General features: G+C 42.2%; 1 pseudogene; it reads right to left on the bottom strand.

Moving 5' to 3' along the window:
- Nucleotides 1–17555: 17555 nt before the first annotated feature.
- LOC124712681 lies at nt 17556–17673 on the bottom strand (annotated as a pseudogene).
- Nucleotides 17674–18293: the final 620 nt, after the last annotated feature.

Here is an 18293-nt window from a genome sequence, read left to right as displayed (position 1 = left end):
GACAGTCATGTCCGCGCAGACTAAGTCAACACTTGGCACAGTGGATGATGAGAGCAACCGTAAATGGCTTTACAGTAGGTTAAGATTTCTGGTCACTGGGGTAACGCTCCAGACGTTGACCTTTGCCAAAATAATTGCAGCAAATACATAATTTATAATAATTAACATCGAATACTGCATGTAATACTTCTATTAACCTACGGCTTTAACAGGGTAGCGAGTTCTCCGAATAAGTACAGCCTACAAGGTGTAAACACTGTATCTGCAAATGTTATTACTTGATTTTTAACTATGACAAATTGTACCAAAGCTCACTGTTAATCCATAGCATTGAAATCCACTGTACCAGTGACTCTAGGAAATCCATCCAGTACACTGAAACCATCTGTCACGGAGTGTAATACTGCTGGAGAAGGAAACTTTATGTATTTTGGAGACACTGTTGATATGATCTCCAATACATCACTGATGATTCTTCGTGTTGTTGTACTACATACTATACGAGGGGCGTTTGAAAAGTTCGTGCAAAAATAAAAACTACTTACGTGTTTGGGGTAAATCCTTTTTTTTTTCTACACAGTCTCCTTTTAGACTTATACACTTCGTCCAACGCTGTTCTAATTTATTGATTCCTTACAAATAATAGGAATTGTCCAAGTCTGCAAAATAGCTGTTAGTTGCTGCAGTCACCTCCTCATTTGAATAAAATCTTTGTCCCGCCAGTTATTTCTTGAAATTGAGGAACAAATAGTAGAGTGAGGGAGCCACGTCTGGAGAACAGGGGGATGTGAAACGAGTTGGAATCCTATTTCTATTAATTTTACGACCACAACTGCTGAGGTGTGTGCCGGTGCATTGTCGTGCTGGAAAAGGACTTTTTTGCAGTCCATTCACCTGCAATAGTTTTACCCTTTTCTACGTGGTCGATGAGGATTATCCCTTGCGAATCCCAAAAGACAGTCGCCATACCTTTCCAGACTTTTTTGGTGCAGATTCTCCCTTAGTAACACATTGTTTAGATTGTTGTTTGGTGTCAGGGACATAGTAATGTATCCATGTTTCATCCACAGTGACGAAACGACGCTTAAAGTCCTGCGGATTCTTCCTGAACAGCTGCAAACCATCCTAGCAACACTTCACAGGATTCCATTTTTGCTCAATCGTGAGCAGTCGCGGAACCCATCTTGCGGATAGCTTTCTCATGTCCAAATGTTTATGCAAAATACACTCCTGGAAATTGAAATAAGAACACCGTGAATTCATTGTCCCAGGAAGGGGAAACTTTATTGACACATTCCTGGGGTCAGATACATCACATGATCACACTGACAGAACCACAGGCACATAGACACAGGCAACAGAGCATGCACAATGTCGGCACTAGTACAGTGTATATCCACCTTTCGCAGCAATGCAGGCTGCTATTCTCCCATGGAGACGATCGTAGAGATGCTGGATGTAGTCCTGTGGAACGGCTTGCCATGCCATTTCCACCTGGCGCCTCAGTTGGACCAGCGTTCGTGCTGGACGTGCAGACCGCGTGAGACGACGCTTCATCCAATCCCAAACATGCTCAATGGGGGACAGATCCGGAGATCTTGCTGGCCAGGGTAGTTGAATTACACCTTCTAGAGCACGTTGGGTGGCACGGGATACATGCGGACGTGCATTGTCCTGTTGGAACATCAAGTTCCCTTGCCGGTCTAGGAATGGTAGAACGATGGGTTCGATGACGGTTTGGATGTACCGTGCACTATTCAGTGTCCCCTCGACGATCACCAGTGGTGTACGGCCAGTGTAGGAGATCGCTCCCCACACCATGATGCCGGGTGTTGGCCCTGTGTGCCTCGGTCGTATGCAGTCCTGATTGTGGCGCTCACCTGCACGGCGCCAAACACGCATACGACCATCATTGGCACCAAGGCAGAAGCGACTCTCATCGCTGAAGACGACACGTCTCCATTCGTCCCTCCATTCACGCCTGTCGCGACACCACTGGAGGCGGGCTGCACGATGTTGGGGCGTGAGCGGAAGACGGCCTAACGGTGTGCGGGACCGTAGCCCAGCTTCATGGAGACGGTTGCGAATGGTCCTCGCCGATACCCCAGGAGCAACAGTGTCCCTAATTTGCTGGGAAGTGGCGGTGCGGTCCCCTACGGCACTGCGTAGGATCCTACGGTCTTGGCGTGCATCTGTGCGTCGCTGCGGTCCGGTCCCAGGTCGACGGGCACGTGCACCTTCCGCCGATCACTGGCGACAACATCGATGTACTGTGGAGACCTCACGCCCCACGTGTTGAGCAATTCGGCGGTACGTCCACCCGGCCTCCCGCATGCCCACTATACGCCCTCGCTCAAAGTCCGTCAACTGTACATACGGTTCACGTCCACGCTGTCGCGGCATGCTACCAGTGTTAAAGACTGCGATGGAGCTCCGTATGCCACGGCAAACTGGCTGACACTGACGGCGGCGGTGCACAAATGCTGCGCAGCTAGCGCCATTCGATGGCCAACACCGCGGTTCCTGGTGTGTCCGCTGTGCCGTGCGTGTGATCATTGCTTGTACAGCCCTCTCGCAGTGTCCGGAGCAAGTATGGTGGGTCTGACACACCGGTGTCAATGTGTTCTTTTTTCCATTTCCAGGAGTGTATTATGTACCCGTTCATTCGAGATGCCCACAGCACTGGCAATCTCACGCACCTTAACTCTTCTGTCATCCAGCACCATATCATGGTTTTATCGATGATTTCTGGAGTTTTAACCTCCACAGGGCGTCCAGAACGTTCAGCATCACTTGTGACCATATGGTCACTTCGAAAATTTTGAAAGCACTTATAAACTGTTCTAATCGAAGATGCAGAGACACCGTAATGTTAATCAAGCTTCTCCTTACTCTCCTGAGGCATTTTGCCTTTCATAAAGTAATTATTAATCACAGCACGAAATTCTTTTTCGTTTATTTCTTGACAATCACTCGACTTCCCTGATTCACACGAATGCCAAACACAAAGAAATAGACCAATATGGCTGAAACTTGGTGTGCGTTCTTTCCAAAGATGCTACCAACTAAACATGACCTCGATACGCGCCAGTGGTGGCATCTCTCTGACTTTGCACGGACTTTTCAAACGCCCCTCGTAGGGTTGTCACCAATAACAACACAAAATGCACCAGTTGCATATATTCTTAATATCATCAGAAGTCTGTTCACTGGCGAGTCTGAGCTATTCCGATAAATAGGAAATTGCAGCCTGTCGTTGATTTGACCTAATAACCACAACACTGATTCCTTTCAGAGATGAAATGTCTCTTCAAATTTCCTGTCCACGTAATCTCCGAAAGGATTTCCCCTTTCCGCAAGTACACTAAAACAGATGCATCGATGATTTACGTGGTCAAGATGTAATATTTTATGTGACATCTATAACGCCAAAAGGCGCCGCCATCTTAACACGTACATCTTTACCTAATCTTAACTGTGATCAGTTCAAGCTAGGCCAGTCTCCCACCTCAGTCAACTTTAACCCTGATCAACGCCCTCGTTTAACTTTAACTGAAGTTGGTGCAGCCGAACTTTTCGTTGAGCAGAGCTAAATGGCGACGTAACCGCAGATAACTTTTAATCGACGTTGGTGCAGTCAGCGCTTAAAGTACAAACTTCCAGGGCACTTTACATGCCACCATTTATACCGAAGTTCTGCATAAATGTCACAGCTCACCCTCTCTTTGTGACACATTACCCACACAGAAGGGTGAGTTGTAATGTTGTTTCCTGGGCATTACATAGTGTCGAAAAAGCTACGTTAATTTAAAATGTAGAGTAAGATTTCCCTCTCTAGCAGTCTTGCTACAGGCATTTCGCAGCTACATTTACGAGCCAAAACATTATGACTACCTATTTAATAGTGTGTTGGTCGACATTTGGAATGCAATACAGCTGCGATTCTTCCTGGCTTGGTCTGGACATGTGCTTGATAGTTTTCTCGAGGTATGTGGCACCAAATGTTTGCACACAGGCCAGGCAGTTCCCGTAAATTACAGACCGGTTGTTTACGAGCGCGAAACTTGAACTAGATAGGTCCCAGATGTGTGTCGTCGGGTTCAGATCAGGCGAATATGGTGGCCAAGACATCAATGTGAACTCACTAACATGCACATCAAACCAACGTAGCACGATTATGGGCTTGTGACATGGATAGTGAACTCACTGAAAGATATTGTTGCCGTTGGGGAAGACATCAAGGAAGAAGGGATGCATATGGTCCACCGTAATGTTCACGTAGCCCACAGCTGCCTCTGATTATCAACACAGGAACCAGGGAACCCTAGCGGAATGTCATCTAGAGGATAATATTGGCCCCAGTGGCATGTGTTTAAAACGCGGCGTATCTCTTGAGCAGCCACTTGCCTCTGTTGCAACGGATCCATACACTACCACAAACCTGGTGTAAAAAGAAATGTGAATCATTTCGTCAAGCGACATGTTTCCGCACTGGACAGTCTTCTTCGAAACACTTGTGCTGCAGCAGCACTGTGCTCTGTCATTGTATTAGCGACGGGTCGCCAAGTACCCCGCTTTACAGAGGAAACAAGCCTCCCAGCTCTACGTACTATGATGAGGCGTGGACGTTCAATGCCTTATCGCCTATTAGTAGTTTCACTCACGGTCACTAGAATACACATTAGGTATCGCGCGTAGATATGCAGTGACTGTTGATGTCACCACTGACCCTGTCGCCTCAGTGCACCACATAGAAGGTTATAGGCACATGGCGCACTCATGTTCAACTCATACATAGTTGTGAATACAGTAGAGATTATTATCAACTTATTTGCTAATTAAATAAACAAATAGTTTCACTTACATTTAAAAGCATATCTCTTTACGATGTATAACGTAAAGACGCCGCTCTTTACTATCTTCAGATGACCAATTAGTACAATTATCTTTCACAAATACATGTTGCTGACAGTCAGAAAACGTTTCATTTTAAGTAACTCAGTATTACATTGAGATAGATGATACTCAAAATCTGTATTCTTTTTCTTAACTTCTTCTTTCGTAATTTCTGATTGTTGACGCTAACGTTCATCGACTTATTTCCAGCATCTGTTTGTTTTAATAACTGACGTTTCTGTACTAGAAGTTTCTTCGTTAGTTGGTAATATATTTACCAGTAAAACATCTTCTACGTCTTACGGTAAATTCGTTTTCATGTCCGATTTTTTTCCCATTGTTAGGCTCATAACTACCCACTTATAAATTCTGCAAGGGGGAAATAAGAGATTTCATCTTGTGTTTAGGAAGAAGATTCAATCATTCACTTTTCAAATTCCTTTCATAATCACAATTAGCAAAATGTGTTGAGCGCACATAAGCGTTAGGAACTGAAAAAGTTTACAGGCATTTATCCATTTTCTTTTCCTTCAGTGTTCTCAGGAACTATGTGAAACTTGATTTCTAATTAAACTTGATTCTTAACTTTCTCCGTTGTCAGGGGTAGTTAGTACAACTCGCAATCGCACAGAAAATCATTACTTTTCAGTAAAAAAATCGTAACATATTCCCCTTACCTCTAAGAACACTGATAACTGTAGCATCAATCACGAATAGTGCTACTGTTGCTTATAGAGACGTCGCAAGGCTAGAAAACTGCGAGCGAAATGTTGGAATACCTGCGGAGAATCGACATTTGGTGCAGGGTTTGGCCAGCTGACCATCAGGCTTCAACATAACGAATGTAAGTAACCAGAAACACCCGTTACTGAATGATTACACGATTGCGGCATCTAAAACATGATGATGGTGAGAGGTCCCATACTCCGAGGAGCGTAGGGATCGATGCGGGAGACCCGCACCGGCGACTAGGCAAGGTCCTAGCGGAGGTGGTTTGCCATTGCCCTCCTCCGACCGTAATGGGGATGAATGATGATGAAAATGACACAACAACACCCAGTCATCTCGAGGCAGGGAAAATCCCTGACCCCGCCGGAAATCGAACCCGGGACCCCGTGCGCTGGGAAGCGAAAACGCTGCCGCAAGACCTCGAGCTGCGGACTAAAAACATAGATTTCGAAAATTTGTAATGACCCTCTCCCAGCATTCAACCGCTGAAATGGAATTTCGGAAGATGACAAAAATAGCCACCTACAGCTGCCCAAATTAAAAACATTTTACAGCAGTAAAGTTATTTAGATATGGAAGTAAGTGGACGTCCTGGGATGTTAAATTTCCTGTTCAGAGAGGGTGAACCAAAATTTTGGTTAAATGCCTTGTTTTCCCATTGCCTAGGCAATGTCGTCGACAGATGCATTTTCCTGAGTAAATATGTACTTTTCCTTGTGTTGTAATCCAATACGGGTTTATTCACACTTATATTTTTATCTTGAGATTCCAGAACACTGGCATAATATTTAACAGATACTGATTCACCCTTTGCAAGGTAACCAATAAAAGAGGAAAAAAGACTGAGCTTTAATGTGCCGCTTTAACTTCGATATAAAAAAAAAGACGGAGATTGAAAAGGTTAAAGTACGTGAATTGCTATGTTCTTTTCGGGGGAACCATCCGGTCATCTGTCTTTAAGTGTTTTAGCGCATCCACAGAAAATCCAGATCACGATGGCCAGATACCAATTTGAATCTTACTCGTCGCATAAGGGACTCTTAGTGTTTTACCCACTGCGCCAGCTCGCTTAGTTAGTGGAGGGGTAAAAGCTTTATTGTTCCAGGAAAATGTATTGCAGACGAAGCTTACTTCGTCTATATGGTTACAGGGCCACCCGTTTTCATCTAATATTAAGAATGCTGCTTCGTTTCTGACTTCTGCACAGGCAAATTGGGCACCAGAAAGCTGTTGGTTTGTCTTTTTTTTTAAAAAAAAGTCGAAGATTGCTGATAAATTCGTTTTCGCAATTGCTTGTGGTCTGCTTTCAACTAATGAAGCACCCATTGTTAATTGTCATAAAACGTAAAAACCAGAATGCAGTTACACGACAAAAAAAAAGACGTACCATGAAGGAATTATTCTAATACGACGGAAATCAGTAGACGTGATGTACATGTACAGATAAACAAATGATTACAGTTTCAGAAAAATTGGATAATTTACACAAGAGAAAGAGCTCCACACATTGAGCAAGCCAATAACGCGTTAGTCCACTTCTGGTCCTTAAGCAAGCAGCTATTCGACTTGGCATTTATTGACAGAGTTGTAGAATGTCCTCTTGAGGAATATCGCACCAAATACTGCCGAATTGGCGCGTTGGGATCGTCAAAATCCCGAGATGGTTGGAGGGCGCTGCCCATAATGCTCCATTCGTTTTAAATTGGGGAGAAGTCCGGCGACCTTGCAAGCACGAAGACAAACAGTAGAAACTCCCGCCATGTGCGGGCGGGCATTATTTTGCTGAAATGAAAGCCCAGGAAGCCTTGCCATGAAGGGCTACAAAACGGGGGGCAGAATATCATCGACGTAGCGCTGTGCTGTAAAGGTGCCGCGGACGACAACCATAGGGGTCTTGTCATGAAAAGAAATGGCACCCCAGACCATCACTCCTAGCTATGGGGCCGTATGAAAGACAGGTTGGTACCCCACTGCTGTCCAGGGTGTCTCCAGACACATGTTCGCTGGGCGTCGGGGCTCAATTCGAAGCGGGACTCATCGCTGAAGACAGTTCTGCTCCAGTGGACGAGATTCCAAGCCCAAGACTGTGTTACCTTTTATGGCAAGGCTTCCTGGGCTTTCATTTAAGGAAGGTAATGCCTACCCACACACGGCGAGAGTTTCTACTGTTTGTCTTCGTGCTTGCCAAACACTAACTTGGATAGCAAGGTCACCGGATCTTTCCTCAATTGGAGACAATTGGAATATTATAGGCGGGGTCCTCCAACCGCCTCGGGATTCTGACGATCTAACAGAATTAGGCGCGGTATCCCTCATGTGGACAACCAACAACTCTGTCAATCAATGCCAAGTCGAATAACTGCTTGCATAAGGACGGGAGGTGGACCAACGCGTTATTGAGTTGCTCAATTTGCGAAGCTCTTTCTGTTAAATAAAGCATCCAATTTTTCAGAAATTGCAATCATTTGTTTGTCTGTACATGTACATCACATCTACCGATTTCCGGTCCATCCAGATAATTCCTTCGTGGTCCGTCGTTTTTTTTTTATTTTCTTTATTTTTTAAATCTTACGAGTGTATTACAGTTTAAGGACATAAAAGGGAAGCAGTTGTTAAGCAGTGAGTGAGACATTCTTGTGGTCTTTATTCAATCTACACATTGATCAAACAGTATAAGAACTAACGGTATATTCTAAGAGGTATTAAAGTTCAAGCAGAAGAAACAAATACTTTTAAGGTCTTCATCAACGACGCTGCAATCTTTTCAAAGACGACTAGGCACCTGGAAGATCAGCTGAACAGAATAGACAGTATCTTGAAAAGAAGTCAGTAAAGGAACATCAAAAGAAGTAAACCGAGGGTAACGGAATGTAGTGGAATTAAAACAATTAATGTTAAGGGAATTAGTTTAGGAAATGAGATGATGAAAGGAGACGAGTTTTAATGTTTGGGCACAAAATGATTGATGATGGCCGAAGTAGAGCGATATCAGATGAGACTGGCATTAACAAGAAAAACATTTCACAAATAGAAGTAGGTAACACCGAATATAAACGTGCTAAATGTGTTAGAAAGTCATTCCGAAAGATATATGGCGGGAGTGTAGTTTTGTAGGAAAGTGAATCCTCGACGATGGACGGTTTGGACAAGAACAGAATAGCAGCTTTTGAAACTTGGCGATACGTAAGAGTGCTGAATAATGTTAGATGGGGAGTTCGCATAGCTAATGAACAGATGTGGATTCGAATCAGGTAGAAATGAAATTTTTGGCATAACTTGGTTCATTGAAGAGATCAGTTGATAGAATATATTCTGAAGCATCAGGCAATTCGTTGGTGATGGAAATATAGGGATTAAAGTCGCGCAGAAAGACCAAGTATTGACCACAGTATGTAGTTTAGAACGGTTGCTTGTTGTCCAGTATTGTACCGAGCATTTTGCGATGTTTTAATTGTTGATGGAGTTTTGGGACTACTTTCAATTGATTACTGTTCAGGAGAAGTGCTGCCGATAAATCAGCATCCCATTTGTTTTATTGAAAATAAAGTAGTACACTCCTTAAAAACCTTCATCAACTTCTGATCAGCTTCCGCTGGAGATAATTAGCTCAAAACAAATGCTTTCCAATTTGTCCACTGGCTGAAATGTGACGGACCCTCTCAGCCTTACATTTCGACAAGAATTACAATCTTCCTAAGTGCTTCATCACTCTTACATAAACTTTAGAATTTAACACTGCATAATTTCGTCGTCAGATTTTCACTCATTCAAAGGTCAGGATTGCGTTACACTGAAATGAACTAACCAATCCCTAGTTTTTCCGCCGGCCGCGGTGGCCGAGCGGTTCTAGGCGCTTCAGTCCGGAACCGCGCGACTGCTACAGTCGCAGGTTCGAATCCTGCCTCGGGCATGAATGTGTGTGATGTCGTTAGGTTAGTTAGGTTTAAGTAGTTCTAAGTTCTAGGGGACTGATGATCTCAGATGTTAAGTCTCATAGTCGTCCGAGCCATTTGAACACTAGTTTCTCCTCATTAGATAATGGTATTTTGACAGCTAAAAACAGAAGTAAATACGTCATTACTCAAGTTCTATGCAACGGCAAAACCACGGCATCTTGACTTATACGTTATTGTGAAACATCATCATTTAAGCGTAGACATCCACGGCCGTTGTCAATATCAACAAAATTCTTCTGGGCTGTTGACCGCATTGTTAGTATATAAAATTGTCCGATGTTTCGGCGATTATTGCAAACGACCTTCCTCAGTGTTTTGTGCTGAGCTTTATGCTAGCACATAATTATAATTTTACTGACATGTATCGTTATGATAAAAATGTAGCGTGTTGCGCATAAATAGGCGAAGAAATCCAATGTGTTCGACTACACTACTGGCGACAAAACACTGGAATCGATAAAAATGTAAAACTCCTAGGAATAACCGGAATGACAATATAGAACTACTTATAGCATAGGCTACTGTCACGCTACATTCAGTGGTATAATCTTAAGGAAATACGTATATTTCATCGCAAGAGAAGTGGATAGCAAAATATTCTCTGGACCGATTCATGAGTATTGCTCATCAGTCTGGGCCCCTTGACGTGTTGAATTAATAGAGGAGAAAGAGAAGATCCAGCGAGAAGCGTCTGTATTCATACGGGATCGTTTACTAAGTGGGAGAGCTTAACCCTAGGACTCACTCTGCTAAAATTTCCCTAGTACTCCATCTGGGGTCATACATGACCCCAATCAATATATAATTGACTGTGTGTACTAATCATTCAGAGAACAACGTACTGTCGTTTAATACTGTTTGTTTACATTTTATTTATTATTTAGACACATTTCACAGCTTTTTTAACAGGAATGTACATAGTAGAATTAAATTACATACGGCAGAGTAATTACATATCAGAAGTTACAATATTACTCTAAGTCATAATTTGTTTCACTCATAAATCTTTCACAATGGCTTCAAATTTACAGAAAATGTGATGAACAACTCAACAGGAAACATAATTCTATCCGGAATCCGTACCATAGTCATCTGCACATATTTTGCAAGTAGTAACTATTTCAGAATGTTCCTTGCAAACAAATTTGTTACACTTTTTGCATGTTGAACTGTATTTTGTGCCTTTGATCGGGGGCAAATGGAGCATCTGCCTCGCTTTCTCTTCTGATTGTCGGGTATTACGTCTGGATGTCCATTGTCTAACAGATCATCAAATCCACATCGTTTGATACTGCTAATAATATCCTTGTTCCTTGCTTGTGGTAAACTCAAACGACGTTCCACTTGGCGCTTTGCCATTTCTTTGGCCAACTTCATTAGAAAAAGACGTCTCTCTGTTTTTTCAACAGCAACACAGAAGAGTCTGTAGGCATTGAGTGCAGCTAGATCGACAAGATCATAAAATACTGCTAATGGCCAACGTTTTGTACCCTTTTTCACAGAATAGTAAGAGCTCATTTGATCTAGCGTATCAACACCTGATTTTGTTGAGTTGTAATACAACACTACTTCTGGTTTTCGTTTCACGTTGTTTTCTTTGGGAACTTCAAATGATTGATGTTGTGTTGACAGGAGTAGCACAGCCTTATTTATTTTTGGAACATACGAAACTAATAGGGTTTTACCACTGTATGCAAATCTGGTAGTGCATTCTTCCCTAGTTTTCGAAGGCAAAAACTCTTTTGGGACTTCTTTTCTTGTAGAACGTAGAGTACCTACAAGTGTCAACTTCATTTTCAACAATTCTTGGCCAAGGTCATAGCTCGTGAAAAAATTGTCAGTGGTAATATTCCTACCACTGCCAGCCAGATCACGCACTAAATCTAAGACCACTCTCTTGCCTTGATTCACTTCTCTCACATCACCACTCCTTCCAGTGTACATTTGAAGATTTGTCAGATAACCATGTTCACAATCTACTGCGCACCATATCTTGATGCCATACTTTCCTGGCTTTGAAGGAATGTAGACCTCTGTATACGCAAAGATGTTCATCAACAGTAATGTTGCTGGAAGGTATAAATGATGTTTGACATTGCACAGCAAACAAATCAAATAGTTCCTGTACAGCTTCAGCCTTATTTCCAGTCCTTTCTTTCATTTCAAGTCTTGTGATGCGGTCGTCAAAATGAAGTGAACGCAGAATGTCCTGATATATCCTCCTCGACATAGTAGCACGGAATAGAGGAGTGCCATATTCAGAGTCCCAAAATTCGTCAATAGGTTTCCCTCGGCTCTTCTGTACGCCATACAGAATCAGCAAGCCTAAAAATGAAAGAAGCTCGCATCTGTCTGTATCACGCCAGTCAACTAATTTTCCAGACACTTTCAATTCATTTCCTCGTTGATTTGTGAACTGAACTATTATATCCAGCAATTCATTAGTAATTAACTGCCTGAAACAGTCAACAGCTGAGCTAACACTAACTGTACTAGGAATACCTGCTGATGGTTGGTTGGTTGGTTGTTTGGGGAAGGAGACCAGACAGCGTGGTCATCGGTCTCATCGGATTAAGGAAGGATGGGGATGGAAGTCGGCCGTGCCCTTTCAGAGGAACCATCCCGGCATTTGCCTGGAGTGATTTTAGGGAAATCTCGGAAAACCTAAATCAGGATGGCCGGACGCGGGATTGAACCGTCGTCCTCCCGAATGTGAGTCCAGTGTCTAACCACTGCGCCACCTCGCTCGGTAATACCTGCTGAATATCGTTGTATGTTGCGGATTGGAAATTTACGAATTGATGGTTCTTTTGTACTCCATGCAATATCCCGACCCCTGCTCACCAGTACTGCTCTTTCATCTTCTCCACGTCATCATTTTCAGCAAGAATATCATTTTCTTCTAATGCATGTAAACAAATTTCATCACTTTGGTCTATCTGTGTCTCTGTTCCATCATCTTCGGCGTCACTACCTTCTGAATCACTGCTGCTACGAAATAAGTCTTCCATAGCTTGTTCTACACTATAGCCGGGAGCTATATTACACTGCAACAACAAACGTACAACAAACGTACAAACGAACTTCCAGTTTGAGGTTAGTTCTGAGTAACACCTGAATAACACCTGAATTCAGTGTTACCAACTCAAAATACCTAAGAAAGATATTGATAGTTGATAATCTATACATTCTATGAATATTACATATAATCTATCTGGGGTCATAATTGACCCCAACAGTAGTTTTTGTTAATTATTGATTTAAATGTTGCGTCAAGCGCTCTAAAAATTTTTGTGAGAGAACTACAATACTGTGTGGTAAAAATCATAAAAATCTGGATTTTTACAAGAAATAGAAATATTATTTTATCCATAGTAAAGATGATTGGGGGTCAGCTATGACCCCAGAGTGAGTCCTATGGTTTTTAGGAGATACTTAGCGAACTCCAGCGACAGATGCTGCAAGATAGGCATTGTTCATCATGGAGAGATTTACTGTTGAAATTCTGAGAGCAATCGAGGCACATAGTACTTCCTGCCAAATAAGTACAACGAAAATACCGTAACGACAAAACCAGATAAATTAGAGATCATACAGAGCCACCAACAATCGTGCTTCCCGCACATCATTTGCAAATGGCACAGGGGAACCGAAGTAAATAATAGTGGTAGCAGCAGTACCTTCCACGCACTGTAAGGTGGCATCTGGAGTATAAACTTATATGTGAAACGTAACTCACTGATATCAGTGTCCGACCACGGTAGCTGAGTGGTAACCGATACGGTAGCTCAGCATGTTCGGTCAGAGGTATAGCTGCCCTCTGTAATAAAAATGAGTTTACAGCTCAACACTGAACTTGAAAGGGTGTTTTGGGACATCCACACCGAAAAAAAAAAGAAAAAGTGATCTGCGTGACAGAATGTCAATCCTAAGGGACCGGGTTCGATTCCTGGCTGGGTCGGAGATTTTCTCCGCTCAGAGACTGGGTGTTGTGTTGTCCTAATCATCATAATTTCATCCCCATCGACGCGCAAGTCGCCGAGGTGGCGTCAAATCGAAAGACTTGCACCCGGCGAACGGTCTACCCGACGAGAGGCCCTAGTCACACGACATTTACATTTATTTACTGATATCAGTTCTATTTTTGTGCCAGGCCGATACATTTCCACCTTGCCTTCATGTGTATTTGAATCCGAATTCTTATCCACTAGCCATCTCACACATAATGGCCTTGCCACGTTGGATTCACTGGTTCTCACACAACCATCGAAGCTAGGCAACGTCGAGTTGGGTTGCCGCCTGGGAAAACTGGGCACCTGTGGCTCAGGGACGAGTAAGTCACTAAGTGATCTCCAATCGAAAGACTTACAGCAGACTGTTGAGCCATACTACATCATTGTTATTACCCATCACGTATGTGGAGAAAGTCCGTCACGGTTACCTGTCCAAATATGTTGACGAGCTGCAGCATCCTGTCGAAAACCATGTTCCGCTGCTCGGCTTTTTCCAGCTCGGTCAGGGGCCGCGGCGTCTGGTTTGCGCGACGGACCGCTTCCTGCAGCACGTCCTTCGTGTCGCGGACGGCCTTGGCTGCTTCGTCCTTGGCGTCTTTGACAGCCCACTGCGCCATCTCTTTGTCTTCCCTGGCTGTCCTGCTGATCACGTCCTTGGCGTCACTTGTTGCCTTCTCCGTCTCCTCTTCCAGGTCGGACAGCCACTGTGGCTTAGGAGAGCCTACTGCCTTGGCGTTGCAGTCCACCTGCAACAACGTGACAGTAATGGTAGAAGAAGAGTACCGCAATTATGCGGAGCCTTCTAGGTCGCGAATGTCTGCAGGGCCCATACTGTGGTGAGCAATCATCACCAGCCCACGTTCACCATTGCTCTGGTCTCCCCACGCACCTTGCCTGTGAACTGCTTTGCTGCTGATGTACCCACCGTTCTAGTGAGTAGTCATTCCATGAAGTACTTACAATTGTGGAGTGGAAATTGGTTAGTGGTTCATAAATATATCCAGTATGCCATTTAAAACAAATGTCATAAGCCTTTAGTGATATACTGTAATTATACTGGTGACTGAGGACCATTTTGGAACTAAGGGTCTAAAATGAACTGACTACCCAACTCCGATATTAAAAACTAAACTGAACTCCATCCGAACAGGCCATGAAGGCCCAACGGTACCGACCGACCGCCGTGTCATCCTCAGACTGAGGCGTAGCGCCGTATACCGATCCTGCCTTGGAGGCGGTTAAGTAGGAGATGTGTCTCAGAGCTGGATAGTGACAGATGATGACGCGAGACTGGACGCGCACGTAGTTTATGTATCAGCCGATAGAGGACAATATTGGATAGGGGACTGATTTAGTTTCGATTGTGCCCACTAGAGTGCACTAAAGTAATAGAATGTTCTTCATAAACTGTTCTAGTATTTTCATAAAGTGTTATTATGTCTTTTTGTGTAGGTAAAATTTTATAAATGTGTTTTAGCAGTACGAATGATGCGTGAGTGTGGCTTAATGTTTATATGAAGATAACTGTTTAACGAGTTATGTACTGGGATTTAGTGTGGGAACATTTCGAAGAAGTATGGACGTGGACAAAGGGGATTTTTGTAGAATAGATTTGTCAAGTACGTTTATGGTAAAGGGAAAGTTAATTCAGGTATAAATAACAATAGTAAATAACTTTATGCATAAAAAACTTAAGCATATTAGGAACTACGTCGGTAAAAAGTGCAGTCGTTAGTTTTACTATTTTGCGATTGGTTATTGATGAAAAGTGCGGAATGACGCGGGAGAATGTTGTTTTGCTATTGGCTGTTGGATAAACTGACCAATGGTAAAGCAATATTCTTTACGCGCCTTTCTCTGCTGGTAGAGAAGAATATTCTAGAGAGGAGTCGGAGCCTAGCCATGAAACAGTTTGGACGTGTGTAGTAGTAGTTCCGATGGAAATGATAAGTTGCCGGATCTAGCAGTGTTTCACACATCAAAAGTGTTGTAAAGTGAAGGCGTAATTATTCCGATGTGTGTGTAGAAATTTCGGGATTTTTAAGTGAATTTTGTGACGAGAAAAGACATAAATTCCGCGTGGCGTACTGAGCAGGTCGGTGGCTAAAAACTGTGACTGCATTAGGTACCGACAGACTTACTATTTGGCGAGCATTCTCAATCAAAAACAATCCGTATTTTTGTAGCTATTACATTTATGGGAAATGCAACACCATAAACTTGCTAACGTGAATGAAAGGTGTAACGTTCCCTGGCCGCACACATACTATTAATAAACTAAAATTTAATTGTACTATATACACCGCTATGAAGCAATTTGTATATACTGTAATTATTTAACAAAAAATATTATTTAATTTTGTATAAAGGACATTCGTTATTATTGTAATATTTTCTGTAGTAATATTCTCGATGTATTTATGATTGTAATATTTCTATACTCATAACGTAATTACGAAATGTGTCAATATCTGCGATAACAAAAATGTAAGATACAGCCGCAGATTGCAAAGAGACATTAACGGTTGATAGTGATACAAATAGGAATACATAGTGTGCATTCTTTGTCTTCTTCCTCGAGAGCTGAGAGAGAGAGGAACCTGTGACGTAGTATTTTATGAATGGGTAGACTTCATTTGTCTGTATCTAGATTTAGCCGCCATTAGAGGAGAAATTACAAACTAATGTAAGTTGAATTATTGTTGTGGTCTAAATACATTATAATTTATCAAAAGTGTGTATTATTAATGTAAATTAGCTTGCCCATGTCATCTATAATATTTCTTTAAAGAATTTTCAGCATTTTTAGCAATGATCGCTGGTGTTGCTGGGCTGTGCCGCGACCGAACGATTTGCAGCGGCGGCACATTTAAAAAATTGTTCCGCTAAGAAAAATTTAACCAAACCCGTAAATCGGGAGCAGATAAAAATTAGCAGTGAATTAAGAAAATGTTTTTCTTTTACAGCGATCCTGAGACTGACGGAATTTATTACTAGTATCACATTTGTGCATTCATAGGCGGATAGTTAACGTTGAAATTTAACAATTTGTTGGTTCTTTCAAATAACTTAAAAGTATAGTGAAGTGTGTTTTATCAATGATAATTAAACGTCGGCTTGGCAATATTTAACCATTTTCTGCTAATAGAGACAGTCTTGTGTTCCATAGCTAACGCCGGGAAAGAACTCAGTAAATATTAAAAAAAAAAAACCCACTGCATTTAGAAAATGTGTGCCAAGGCCGAATTATGTAAAAGATTTAATTCTCAACTAAATATTCTTAATCAGTTAATATGAATTTATCAGCATGAGAGGGTTGACTAAGTTCACGTAATTTTAAATGTACTTAATTCTGTCTAAATGAATTTTTATTACCACACGTAAATAAGGGGTCTACAACAAAGTTCGTACTAAAACTAAAACAAAAGAACAAATAACTAATAACAAAAACAATTTAAAAAAGGTAACATTTGAAAACAAAATCATTTCATTATATATATATATATATATATATATATTAATTTCATTAAAAAGGGATTGTGAGTGACTGTGTTAAGACTAACACGGGCTTGGCAGTGATACTTGTTCCCCAAAGTTCAGAATATAATAATTAAGAACAAAATTTCCAATCTTCCATTTCGTGTGAATACTTTCTCCCGAAACGTAGCTTAGTGACTTTAATTGCAGCCTGGTTCACGTCGAAGTACAGTAAGTTTTGCTCGGCTTCCCTACTGATGATCTGCTGGGACAATGTTCACAGGTAGGTGCAGGTACGTCGTCGTAAAGGGACGGAAAGAACCGCGCCGCCGCAAGCCCGCAGGCATCACTGAATGCGGAAATGGAGGGGCATGTGGTCAGCATACCAAACTCCCGGCCGCATGCCAGTTTACGCGATCGGAACCGCTACTTTTCAGTCAAGCAGCTCCTCAGTTTAATTTACAAAGGCTGAGCACTCCCGGCTTGCCAACAGCACTCGGCAGACTGGATGGTCACCCATCCAAGTGCTAGACCAGTCCGACAGCACTTAACTTTGGTGATCTGATGGGAACCGGTGTTACCACTGTGGCAAGGCCGTTGGCGACAACTCCCACCTTATGGCAACTATTTAATCTCATAGCAACACTTCAATGTGACAACCATCATGTCAATGCATACATTACAAGAGTGCACTAAATTTTGCCAGACACTGCCACATATCTCTGTTTTGCAACGAGATATCCTGTTACATCAACGACTTCTTCTAACCCCACAGGAAAAAATCTGTCATGAACATATCACAGGCAGTAGTGTATAATTTTTCAAGGAAATACCACCAACGGTGGAGCACGAAACACATGCCTCATATTCATTATTTGTTCTAGACTTCATTTCCGACCATGTGTTTGTATCAAAATACTCAGTTTGAGATTCTTTACTGTATGTGAAATATTGTTCTTAATGTTTTGGGACAAGCTGTGTAATCGTTTCTGGGGTTAAACTTCGTATGATGGGGAAAAGCATCTGAAACTGGACATCTGGATCCAATTTTTTTCCAATAACTGTTTAATAGTCCCTCTCATATGAAAGCCATTGAAAATTCGTGCACCCAAAGCTTACTGAGCGATTACAGGCAGATCTGTGAAAGAGGAAATTTGGGAGGAAAAATGACAGACATGTAGATATATTTAATAAAAAAAAAGTATCACAGTGGTTTAGGATT

Source organism: Schistocerca piceifrons, chromosome 8, assembly GCF_021461385.2.
Source record: "Schistocerca piceifrons isolate TAMUIC-IGC-003096 chromosome 8, iqSchPice1.1, whole genome shotgun sequence".
Taxonomy (NCBI): Eukaryota; Metazoa; Arthropoda; class Insecta; order Orthoptera; family Acrididae; genus Schistocerca; species Schistocerca piceifrons.
The sequence above is the reverse complement of the archived record's forward strand: the minus strand, read 5'-3'. Positions and strand labels throughout refer to the sequence as shown.